Below are 12,450 nucleotides of genomic sequence, written 5' to 3' on the forward strand. Positions count from 1 at the left end.
CTCTCTCTTAAAAAAAAAAAAAGTTTAAGGTATATTTTATGTGATTTAAGTATTGCTTTCCCAGTTTTTTCTTCACTAATGTTTATATGGAATATCTATTTCCATTTCTTCACTTTTGGTCTGTGACTTGAGGTCTAAAGTAGGTCTCTTATAGGCAGCATATAGATGGGTCTTGTTCTTTATTTATTTAGTCACCCTTGTCTTTTGATTGGACTATTTAGTCCCTTTTAGCCCAATTAAAGTTATTGTTAGGTGTATACTTAAAGCCATTTTGTCAAATGTCTAGTTGTTTTGTAGTTCTTCTCTGTTCCTTTCTTTTTCTCTTGCTCTCTTCCCTGGTCATTTAATGAATTTCTTTAGTGTTGTGCTTGGAGTACTTTTTCTTTATTTTTTGTGTATCTGTTATAGATTTTTGATTTGTGGTTACCATGTGGTTCACATATATCACCCTACATATATTGGAGTCTATTTTAAGTTGATTGTTGCTTAAGTTCAAACACATTCTTTTTTTGATTTTTTTTTAACGTTTATTTATTTTTGAGACAGAGCATGAACGGGGGAGGGGCAGAGAGAGAGGGAGACACAGAATCGGAAGCAGGCTCCAGGCTCTGAGCCATCAGCCCAGAGCCCGACGTGGGGCTCGAACTCACGGACCGTGAGATCGTGACCTGAGCTGAAGTCGGACACTTAACTGACTGAGCCACCCAGGTGCCCCAAGTTCAAACACATTCTAAAAGCACTACAATTTTACTTCCTCCTTCCATGTTTATGTTGATGTCATATTTTACATCATTTCATTTTGTGTATCCTTTAGCTAATTATTTTAGATGTAGTTGGTTTTTACTTCTTTTGTCTTTTAAACTTCATAATAGCTGTATGAATGATTGCTCTATTATCTTTACTATATGTTTGTAAATTTACCAATGAAATTTTTGTTTCATAATTTTTTTACTTCTAGTTTATGATTTTTTTCTTTTCCACTTAAATAAGTCCCTTTAACATTTCTTGTAAGGCCAGTCTAGTGGTGATGAACTCTTTTGGAAATTCTTTGTCTCTCCTTCAATTCTGAATAATAACTTTGTCAGGTAGAATATTCTTGGTTGTTGGGTTTTTTCCTTTCAGCATTTAGAATATATCATGCCACTCCTTTCTGGCCTGCAAAGTTTTTGCTGAAAAATTAGCTGATAGCTTTATGGATTTTTTCCTATATGTAACTAGTTGCTTCTCTCTTGCTGCTTTTAAAATTCTATCTTTATCTTTAATTTAAAACAATTTATTTATTTTGGGAGAGAGAGCACACATGGGGCAGAGAAGTCTCTGCACTGTCAGTGGGGAGCCTCCCCTGGGGCTCGAGCTCATGAACCATGGGATGATCTGAGCCTAAATCAAGAGTTGGATACTTAACCAACTGAGCCACCCAGGTGCCCCTCTAATTTTTAACATTTTAGTTATTATGTGCCTTGATGTGGCCTCTTTGAGTTCATCTTGTCTGGGAATTTGCGTGCTTCCTGGATCTTGTTGTTTTCTTCCTCAGTTTAAGCAAGTTTTCAGCTTTTATTTCTTCAAGTAAGTTTTCTTTCTCTTTCTCTCTCTTCTCTTTATGGGACCCCTATAATATGAATGTTAGTATGCTTGATATTTTCCCCAGAGTTCCCTTAACTGACCCTCATTTTTAAAATTCTTTTTTTCTGTTCAGCATGAGTGATTTTCACTACCTCATCTTCTAGATTGCTGATCAGTTCTTCTCCATCTTCTCATCTGCTGTTGATTCCCTCTAATGTATTTTTCATTTCAGTTGTTGTAGTTTTTAGATCTGATTGGTTCTTTTTTATATTTTGTATATCTTTGTTGAAGTTCTTGTTGAATTCATCTACTCTTCTCCCAACTTTGTTGAGCATCCTTATGATCATTACTTTGACCTTTATATCAGGTAGATTGCTTATTTCTGTTTCATTTAGTTCTTTTTTTTGAAGTGTTTTTTTTTTATGAGTAATTTTTATTCTGAGTAATTTCTATATCCCATGTGGGGCCCAAACTCTTAACCTCAGGATCAAGAGTTATGTGCTCTTCCGACTAAGCCAGCCAGGTACCCCTCATTTAGTTCTTTTTCTGAGGTTTTGTCTTGTTCTTTCATTTAGCACTGTCTCCTCATTTTGTCTGACTCTGTGTTTGTTTCTATGTGATAGGATGGTCAGTTATGTCCTTGTCTTGTAGGTAGTAGCCTTATATAGATGGTGTCTTACAGGGCTCAGAAGCACAATTTTCCCTGGTCACCAGAACCTTGCACTCCACAGGTGTTCCCTGTGTGGGCTGTGTGTACTGTGACTGGGCTATGACTGTTGTAGATGTGCTGGTGGGTGGGGGTGGCCTTCCTCCTTTCCCCTGAGCAGAAGTCATTTTGGAGGAGCACTGGTCCTGTCCAAGGCTGCCTGTTGGGTGTGGCAGGGTGGTAGCCACTTTGGGGAGGTGGTGCCTGCTGGAGCATGTGGGTTGGGTGGGGCAGGTCTGCAGGGCAACATTGGTAAGTTGAGTGGTGCGGCAAAGTAGATGGAGAGTGTCAGAATTGATTGGCACCTGCCACTGTTGGGCCAGCTAAGGTAAAGGAGGGGAAGAGAAATGGTGCCCACCAGCACTTCTCTTCCTGGACAAAGTTCTTACAGATCCCTGCCTCTCTATACATACCAGAAAAGTAATCAATAAATCACACATAGCCCAGGTGCTTTACAAACTGCTGCATCTGTTCTGGATCTCAGAGCAAATGAGATTGTGTGTAGGACCTTCATGTCTTGGTTTTTTCTTGCCCTCCAGTTTTTCCAAAGTTAAGCCCCACTGATTTTCAAAGCCAGATGTTGTGGAGGCTCATCTTCCTAGTCCAGATCCCTGTGGCAGGGGTTGCCCAGTGTGGGGCTTGAACCCCTTGCTCCTCAGAGAGGACCTCTGTGCCTGTGATACTGCTTTTGCTGTGGGTCACACCAGGGTTTGGTGCCTGACAAGACTGCATCTCTCTCTCTCTCTCCTGCCCTTCTGGATGTGGCTTACTCTTTATATTTTTAGATGTAGAAGAGCTGTTATTCTAGTCTTCAGGTCATTTTCAGAAAGTTGCTGTATATTTAGTTGCATCCTTAGTGTGTCCATGGAAGGTGGTAAGCTCAGTACTTCCTACTCTGCCATTTTCCCCTTGCCTCTGTAACCCACTAAATTGTTACACCAATATTTTCAGAGAGACAATATTACAACCTTTTTACATATGGGGATATTGAGGCAAAGAGATGTGAAGTGACTTGACCATGATTGTAGAGCCGTTAGTTAAATGATGTATTTCAATTCAGGTAGTGTGGTGCCAGACTCCATGTTCTTTTTTTTTTTAATTTTTAAGTTTTTATTTATTTATTTTCAGAGAGAGAGAGAGAGACAGAATGCACAGAGGAGGGGCAGAGTGAGGGAGAGAGAGAGAGAATTCAAAGCAGGGTCCTCCTTGTGCTGAGCACAGAGCCTGCTTGGGATTCTCTCTCTCTCTCTCTCTCTCTCTCTCTCCCTCTGTGCATCTCCACTGCCCATGCACTCTTGCTCTCTTTCTCTCTCTCTCTCTCTCTCTCTCTCTCTCTCTCTCTCTCAAAAAAAAAAGGCCCTTTAGATTACTTTGATGCATACTCAAGTTTAAGAAAAGCTGGCGTGGTTATTAGGGATGTAGGAACTTGACTAGCTTGGGTTCATATCCCAACTGTACCACTTACCAGCTGTGTGATTTGGGGTTCTTTTAAAAGCCTTTTTATGTTCCAATCTCCTCTTCTGTAAGATGAGGATAATCCTAGTCCTTATCTGTAGTTTTCTCTGGTGATAAATGAGTCCATCCGTATGGAATTTAGAACAGTGCTCGGTGCATAGTTAACACTCAACAAAAGTGAACTATGACTGTTATAGATAACATGTAAATGTTGAATCTGAATCTCATTTTATTTTATTTTTTTTTCAACGTTTATTTATTTTTGGGACAGAGAGAGACAGAGCATGAACGGGGGAGGGGCAGAGAGAGAGGGAGACACAGAATCGGAAACAGGCTCCAGGCGCTGAGCCATCAGCCCAGAGCCTGACATGGGGCTCGAACTCATGGACCGCGAGATCGTGACCTGGCTGAAGTCGGACGCTTAACTGACTGCGCCACCCAGGCGCCCCTCTGAATCTCATTTTAAATGATTGGGTTTAGAAAAAGAGATAGTGGCCAAGTGTATTAGAATTATTTGTAGAGTGAAGACCTGGGGACTCTCTTGCATAAGGTTGAATACTCCAATCCCTATTTTGGCTGCTTAAAACCCTTTCCCCCCCTTACTTCCTGGTTTATGATTGTGATGTGGAAAATGTAGAAGGTGCCAAGTTCTTTGGAGTTTATGCAAATAATACATAGTGCACATTGTTATGTGGCTCTTCATTTTCTATGAAGGCTCCACTGTCATCAATTTTATATCCTGTTCCCACGAGAACTTCACCTTTTTCTTCCCTGCATCCCTTTCTTGATTGATTGTCTAGTTTCTCATTTAGACAACTTACCCTCTTTCCCCACTGGCCCATTCAGAACCATCTTCTATTAAAAAAAAAAAAAAAAGAAAGAAAGTTTTCCATTGAGGCATCTGTATACTCATTTCCCTTGTTTTTCACGTGCCTTCTATCTGAGGCGATTCCAATTGTTTTACAGTGTGCAGCTGCTACTAGATACTAATGACATTTTCACTGGGTGAGTTGCATTTCCCAGCCTTGTTTCTGTATATTTGATTGTCTTCAGTATTTTATGTGAGTTGTAAACACACTGGGTAGAAACAACTCAATAAATGACAAACAGTAAAATGAATAATAAAAAGTTATAGTCTCATAAAAGGAGAATGAGTGGGGCCCCTCTCCCAAATAGAAGTAAGCCAGGGATATCAGTATGTTCAGAAAACTACCGGTTAGTTGCTACTTTGCTTTAAAAATATTCTTTTAGTGACAAACTTGTTTTCCCCTGCAGTGCACAGTTAATTTTCCCTTCTGCTTAACTTCTTAATCACTCCAGGAAACACAGCCATTTATTTATCACCCACATCCCAAATCTTGGTGTCATATTACTTATTTCTCTTCTCTCCAACATTGAAAAATCTACCAAAGTTTTTCTGCTATTGCCTTTTTAACATTATCCATCTCTAACTTATCTCAAAGACCAGACTTTATACAATTGTGGGGAACTGGAGAGTCAGGGCAAATAATAATTCATTTAGTTAGATTATCTCTAGTCTTACTTTGTAATTCCATACATGACTATAGCCATATCCAGAAATTCTATGAAGACTTGTAGACCTACATCCCCCAATAAATTGAAATGGAAAACACAAAGTGTAAAGTATATCACACTTTTAAAAGAACTGTATATGAGCCAGGAGATGTATATGAGCCACAAGACTCTGTGGGCCTCTTCTTTGACTTTTCCTATTTATTGTTCAGATGCTCTTCGTTATCTTCTGCTTTGCTCACTTTAACGTAATACCTTTCAGTTTTTCATGATAAGTTCACCATTGTCACTATTTGGGGAGTATGTGGTTTTACTGTCTACCATTTTTTTTAAGAAAAAGCTTTTACTTTTAGAAATGCTCTTTACTGAAAATTATTTTCTCCAACATAATGTCCTTTACCTATTCTCATTTATGCTTCTGAATATGACTTTGAGCCAAAGGAACTGTTTTCTGTATTGTGAAGAATAACCCTATGTAAATCATATATAAACAAGTTATGCTGAATCAAAACATTTAATTCCATTTATTTCTTCATTTTAGTAACTTTAGTGATCCAAACTCAGATTGGTCTTCCTTGTTGAGTCACTCAATACAAACACTGTTAAGAAAATCTAATTTCTTACCATTCTCTGAGCTGTGGTAGATCATGTTTGTAAAGATGGCTACAACAATATCTCCCATCCCATATGTTCTTTTGCAGTGTGCTCCCTCATCAAGAATAGAGTTTATTGTCATTCCCTTTGAATCTAGACTGGTCAATGACCTATTTTGATCAATAGGATGGATCAGAAATGATGCTGTCTAAAATCCAAGGCTGGGCCTTAAGAAATCTGTACCTTCTGCCTTAATGTCTTGGAATGTTCTTTCTTAGAACCAGCTGCCATAGTGGGAGGGAGTCCTAGAAGCCATGTGAACAGATCTCATCAAGGAAAATCAAAGACCTTGGCCAACAACTCCAGCTGAACTTCCAGCTGGGATGTGAATCAGGCCATTTTGGTTGTTCCAGCCAACTCAGGACACTAGCCAACACTCTATAAACTAGAACTACCTGATTAACCCATAGAAACATGGAATATAATAAATTGCTTCTGTTTTAAGCCACTACATTTTGAGGTGGTTTGTAATGCAACAGTACCTTACTGGACCACTGGGACTCCACTGATCTTCTTTTTGAGGCCTTGTGCCAAGTTTACCAGCTTACGTCACCACCCTCAGACTTCTGCAAGGAAATATAACTTATTTTCTGGGTCTTTACCATCTCCTTTTAGCTTTGTGGACAAAATAGCCCATGCTTCAGTGAAATGGCCAAATGATAATACTAATGAACACTTTTTGAATGCTTATGATGTGCCAGGCACTGTTTTAGCTATAATATCTTTATTAATATATCTAATCTTTGGAACAATTTTTTGAGCTCTTATCTCCATTTTACAGATAAGAAAACCAAGGCACAGAGAGGTGAAGTAACTTATCCTGTACAAAGTCCAACAGCAAGTGGAGTCACCATCAGAACTCAAGTATCAGGTTCCAGAGCCACATGCTTAGCCACTGTGATGTACTGCCTCCCATAAAAAAATGTCTCATGTTCATCAGGTTAATCCTAAAGTGCCTGAAGTAAGTGGAGTTTCTTTGACTTATGTTACCTGATCCTCTTAATGTTGGTTAAGAAAGTCCTTTACTCGCCCTCTCTCTCTGCTCTCCCCCACTCATGCTCTCTCTCTCTCAAAAAAAAAAATAAATAAATAAAAAATAAAAAAAAATAAAAATAAACAAACAAACAAACATACATTAAAAAAAAAGTCCTTTAAGGTTTTGATTGCTTCATTCATGTATACTAGATTCTAGGCTGTGTCCTGTGCTGCCACTTATATTTAGAAAAGCTTAACGTTAGAAAAGTGTAAACCCTTGACTGTTTTTATGTTCACAGTTCATGGCAGGATTGAGTGCCTGCATGGTTTCCCCAAGTTCCTCATCCCCACTGGGCCTCCTCCACAGAGGGCAGCAGAGTGACAAGCAGGCAGCAACCTGGAGGAGAGAGCAGAGAAGCAGTGCTGCTCTGGGCCAGAGCTCTTTATTCATTCTCCAGACCACAAGAGCCAGGCTGGAGTGCTGCACAGAGCCTCTCGGCACCTGTCAGACTGAAGGAAGGAATGACCGCCGCTTCTAATAACAGGGGCCAGAGACAGCCAAAGCCATGCTAGTTAGACTTAACAGTGGAGGGAGGCCTCTGTGCTTGTTAGGCAGTTGCAGCCCTAAGACAACCTCCCAGGGCCACTTTCCAACTGGACTGCTGCCTTCCAGTCTCTCCTAGGCAGCCGTTTCAATGCAAAGGTGTGTGATTTTGCTTCAAGTAGTCTTGAAGCCCTTTTGCCTCCTATTCTTCCTGGTAACTGCCTCAGGAACTCTGAGGGAAGTAAAAAAAGCTAATTCCAGTATTCAATAGGTCTGCATTGTCATGCTGTATTCAGAGCAGGGGCTTTGGAGACAGACAGTTTTTGGGGTCAGAGCCCCATTTTTGCTGCTGAATTACTATGTGATTTTGGGAAAATTGCTTTCTTCTTTCAGCCTCAATGACCTTAACTGTAGAACAGGTTAGTGATATTTACCTTGTGTGGCTGTTGTGAGGAATAAGTCCTATGGGCAGAGCTCTTGGCCCCATACAAACCAAGCAACCATCAGGGTACCTATGAGTACATAGACAGTATATATTGTACATGTGTATAACCACGGGATACCATTTAGCCTTAGAGTGTAAGCTGGTGTTTCAGACTCTACTATATAATGGTTGCTCAGGAAAAAGGCAACTGCCGCAATCTATTTTAGAAAAGTACTATCTTTTAGGCCCTTCCCTTTTACTTTCATCCCCTAGATGCTTTGGAATTGTGTAGTATAAAACTGACTTCTCTAATTTTAAAAGGTATCTAAGTCTTGATCGCATGTTAAAACAATTTTTTTTAACGTTTATTTATTTTTGAAAGAGGCAGAGCACGTGTATGGGAGGGGTAGAGAGAGGGAGATACAGAATCCGAAGCAGGTTCCAGGCTATGAGCTGTCAGCACAGAGCCTGACGTGGGGCTCAAACCACAAACCACGAGATCATGATCTGAGAGAAGTTGCATGCTTAACCGACTGAGCCCCCCAGGTGCCCCTTGATTGCATGTTCTTAATCTGAGGTTTACTGGTCTCCAGGAGTCCATGACCTCCTTGAAATGGTATGCAATATTTTGTGTGTCTACATGTATGTGCATTTTGGGGGGGGGGAGAGATGATTTATAATTACCAACAGACTCTCAAAATGGTCCATGTTTGGACAAAAGACTGAAAACTCTAATATAGAAAGAGCCTTTTAAATCTTCTACTGAAAGTAACTTGGAGGCCTTCCCTGACTTAAGACAAAGCAGGCATAACTTTGGAAAACACTGGAAATGGATCCTGTCTTTCAGCCAAGGCCCAGTCTCTTTTCCCCAGTGTGTCTTTAACAGAGTAGGAGGCTGGCTGTTCCCACTGGCACAGGTAATGCCATAAAGACAGGACTCTGTGGATGAAGAGGTGTTGCCTTCTCTAATTACACCTCACAAAGACCAGAGCCTAACTTCAGCTGTACCTTCTGTCTCTGGGAAGTCATTTATGGAGCAAACCTATAATTAGGATTTGCTGCTTGAAATATAATTCTCAGGATGACGAATATCTAAATTATGTCCCCAGACACATACCTGAGGCAGAGCCCTAAGGGCTGATGGCCATAAGGGGTGCATGTGGTATTCATTCAGTGGAGATTAATAAATGAGGATGATATCACTCAGAATCTCTGAAGGGGCAGGTGTCCAAGAGGCCCTTTTGGCTTCTGCAGTGGGGCCTAACAGCCTGTGCACTGGGCTCCATAATTTATGCCTCTGGCACAGAATTTGCACAAAGCAGGAATAGCCACATCAGCATTTTGGGATTTAAGGCCAGCTTCTCTCTTCCACAGATCCTTTCTCCCAAATTGTAAGGATGATTTGGCTAATTAATTCTACTTTATTTCTAAAGAAAATGATTGTTGGTATACCAAATAAATGAAAATACAGTTTTGGGGGAGGGGTTTTAAAATAATTTAAAAGTTCAATGGATGATGACTAAGTTTCCAGTTATTCTTATATCTCTTTAATGGACACATAATCTGTGAATTATGGAGTATACAATATAAGGTATATGGACTATATTAGGGAAATATTTTGACCCATATAAATACATTGAGATAAATAGTGGGTGCACCTGTTCCTAGCCTGTCTCAGGAATATACGAAACTCTGGCACAGGATGAACGTCTGTTGGTGTCATTGTGACAATAAGAAAACAAAGCTGGCACTGGGGTCAGGAAGTCTTTGGTGGGCGGGGAGCCACCGTCTGCAGCCAGAGCCCAGCCGGCTGTGTGTTCTGATGTCCATCAACCAGGAAAGGGAATCTAAGGTTTCCAAATGATTTTACCCCTTCACAAAGCTGCTGTAAAATAAAATACAAATCCTTCCTGAATGTTCCTAGCTTTCCTTCCTTTAGGAAGTTTTCAGTCAATGGGAAACAAAGTCTTATTCAAAGGATTAAAGCCATAGTCATTCTATTGTTTACAGCTTCAATAATGTGGCTTTCCTTCCACAGACAAAATTTCCAATTCACAGATCATCTAAAAAACAGGAAATTTGGGGGAAACACGTGCTTATGATAACAAACAAGGGATCTAGCATGAGGTATAGAAGTTTATGCAAGGTTTTTTAAGGTTTTAAGGTTTTGTTTTGTTTTTTTTTTTTACTACAGTGTTTCTGGATGCATTCTAGGAAGATTTTTCCTTAAAGGAGAAAGCCATATGGTCTATAACATAAAACTACTCCATTCCCACTTCCACCCCCAGAGAGAGGAGGGGCAGGGAAGAGGGGAGGCAGATTCTGGCCGTATTTCCTTTCTTTCTTTCTCTTTCTTTCTTTCTTTCTTTCTTTCTTTCTTTCTTTCTTTCTTTCTTAAAGTTTATTTATTTTGAGAGGGAAAGAGTGCTCGAGGGGGAGGGGCAGAGAGAGGGGGAGGGCCAGAGAGAGGAATTCAGAGAGAGAGAGAAACAGGGAGAGAGAGAGAGAGACAGAGAGGGAAAGAATCCCAAGCAGGCTCCACACTGTCAGTGAGGGTTGGGGGGATTCCAACTTACTAACCGCGAGATCATGACCTGAGCTGAAGTCAAGAGTCAGACACTTAACTGACTGAACCACCCAGGTGCCCTGGCAGTATTTTCAAGTTTGTGCTCCAGGCAGTGCTGCAGAGCCAAAGACTTCTCCCTGGTCTGCCTGCTGGTTGTTAGTCCTCCATTTCTCTTCTTTTTCCAGCCAAGCCCCAGGCCTTTACCTGGGGAATGGAGGGAGAAGGGCCAACAACTTTTGTTAGCGGGGCTGGAGTGAATATGTAAGAGAGGGAGGGGCAGGCAGCTTTGAGCTCTGGCTGTGGGCACTAGCCACAGGGAGCCATAGGAGGTTAAAGAGGTTGTGGAAACAGTCACTACTTTTTTTTTTTTTTTAAGTTTATTTCCTTTTTTTTTTTTAAGTTTATTTATTTTGAGAGTGAAAGAGAGAGAGCAGGACAGGGGCAGAAGGAGAGAGAGAATCTTAAATCTTAATCTCTCAGTGCAGAGCCCAATGCAGGGCTGGAACCCATGAACTTTGAGATGGGCTGCTTAACCGACTGAGCCATCCAGGCGCTCCAACAGTCACTACTTTTGCAAGCAGAGGGAAAGCAGAGCTGGTGGGACCAGGAGGAAGCAGCAGCACTAAACCCTGAGAACAGACTCACTCTGGAAATCTAGTCCAGCTGCTTCTAAATAAACTACCAAGAGAATTCTTTTTTTAAATTCAGATTCTTTATTTTGGTGACAATGTTTTAGTCTCTGTATCTGTATCCTAGAAGGAGGACCATAGTTCCTCCTGAATAATAATTTTTAGTGTCTGGAATTCCCCAACATCATGATTTTTCCCTAGTTCCCCATCTTCCACCATTCTCTTTAGCTTTTATCCACCCTTCAGGGAAGATGGCACTTTTCCCTGATTGAGGGATGACAGAACCTATTTTCTTCTATGCTTTTGCTACTCAAGGTGTGCTCTGATTCCCAGCAGCATCTAGCTTAGTAGAAATTCAGACTGCCTGTCCCTTTCCTATGACCACCGAGTCAGAGTCTGCATTTAAGGGGATTCCTGGTGATTTGCATACACATTAAAATTAGGGAAGGGCTGGTCTATACCCTACCACAGACCTGACTCATAATTTACAACCACCAATGCCTACAGGATCCTATATTCACTGACCCTGACCACTAGTCCAGTCTGATCTCTATGCTCATTTGCTAATCCCAGCCTCCAAGCTTTTGCATTCCCTGTTCCCTCTGCCTGGAGTGCTCTTATCCCCTCAGTACAGCTAACTCCTTTATTTCATTACTTCATATAGAGACCACTCTGTATGCAGAACCACCCACAACCCAGCCACTGTCTATCCCATTGCTCTGTTTCATACTTTTTAATGGCACTTGTTATCTGGAATCATTTTATTAATTCCTTTTTGGGTATGTTTTGTGGAGAGTTTTATTTTCAGTGCCCAAGGCACTGGCACATTGAGGTGCTTAGAAAATATTTATTGGATCAGGAATGAGATTTTGGGGATCATGAACAGTGAAGAGCTGTGCCCAGAGAATTATATGGTAAGATCAGGAATCCTCTGAACCAACTCAACAGCTATCAGTCAATTGGCCTAAGATCAATACTTTTGAGTCCCAGAAAGAAAGTTCACAAAGCCTAGTCTTCACACCAGTAGCATTCCCACAGGGAAATTCCTACAGGGAACTTGGTAGAAAGGCAAATTCTTGGGCCCCACCCCAGACATACTCACAAACTGATACATAAACTTAAAGATTACCTTAAATTGTTAAGTCCAGCAACCTGTGTCTTAACAAGGCCTTTAGATGTTTCTGATGCATTGCCCTAGACAATATCAACATCTTACCTGTGTGGAGAACCCATAGTGTTCAGAGCCCTTTCACATACATCACTATGCTTCTAGACTTTTAAAAAAAAGCCCTGGGAAGTAGGCAAGGCAGGTGTCATTCCCATTTCACAGATGAGGAAACTGAGCCCTAAGAAATGATTCCATTTGCTTATGGTCATATAGTTTTATCAGAGTCACCTGGG

At 40.8% G+C, this 12,450-nt stretch overlaps 1 protein-coding gene across 1 annotated transcript in view; it reads left to right on the forward strand.

The window, feature by feature from the left end:
- The window catches only part of THSD7B (thrombospondin type 1 domain containing 7B), a 1,583,202-nt gene that overhangs the window by 8,573 nt on the left and 1,562,179 nt on the right, over window positions 1-12,450 (forward strand). Inside the window, exon 2 of the mRNA XM_045033714.1 lies at window positions 6,693-6,872. The gene's annotated coding sequence lies outside the window, so the exon portion shown is untranslated. The remainder of the gene's footprint in view (window positions 1-6,692; window positions 6,873-12,450) is intronic.

Source organism: Felis catus, chromosome C1 (assembly GCF_018350175.1).
Source record: "Felis catus isolate Fca126 chromosome C1, F.catus_Fca126_mat1.0, whole genome shotgun sequence".
Classification (NCBI taxonomy): domain Eukaryota; kingdom Metazoa; phylum Chordata; class Mammalia; order Carnivora; family Felidae; genus Felis; species Felis catus.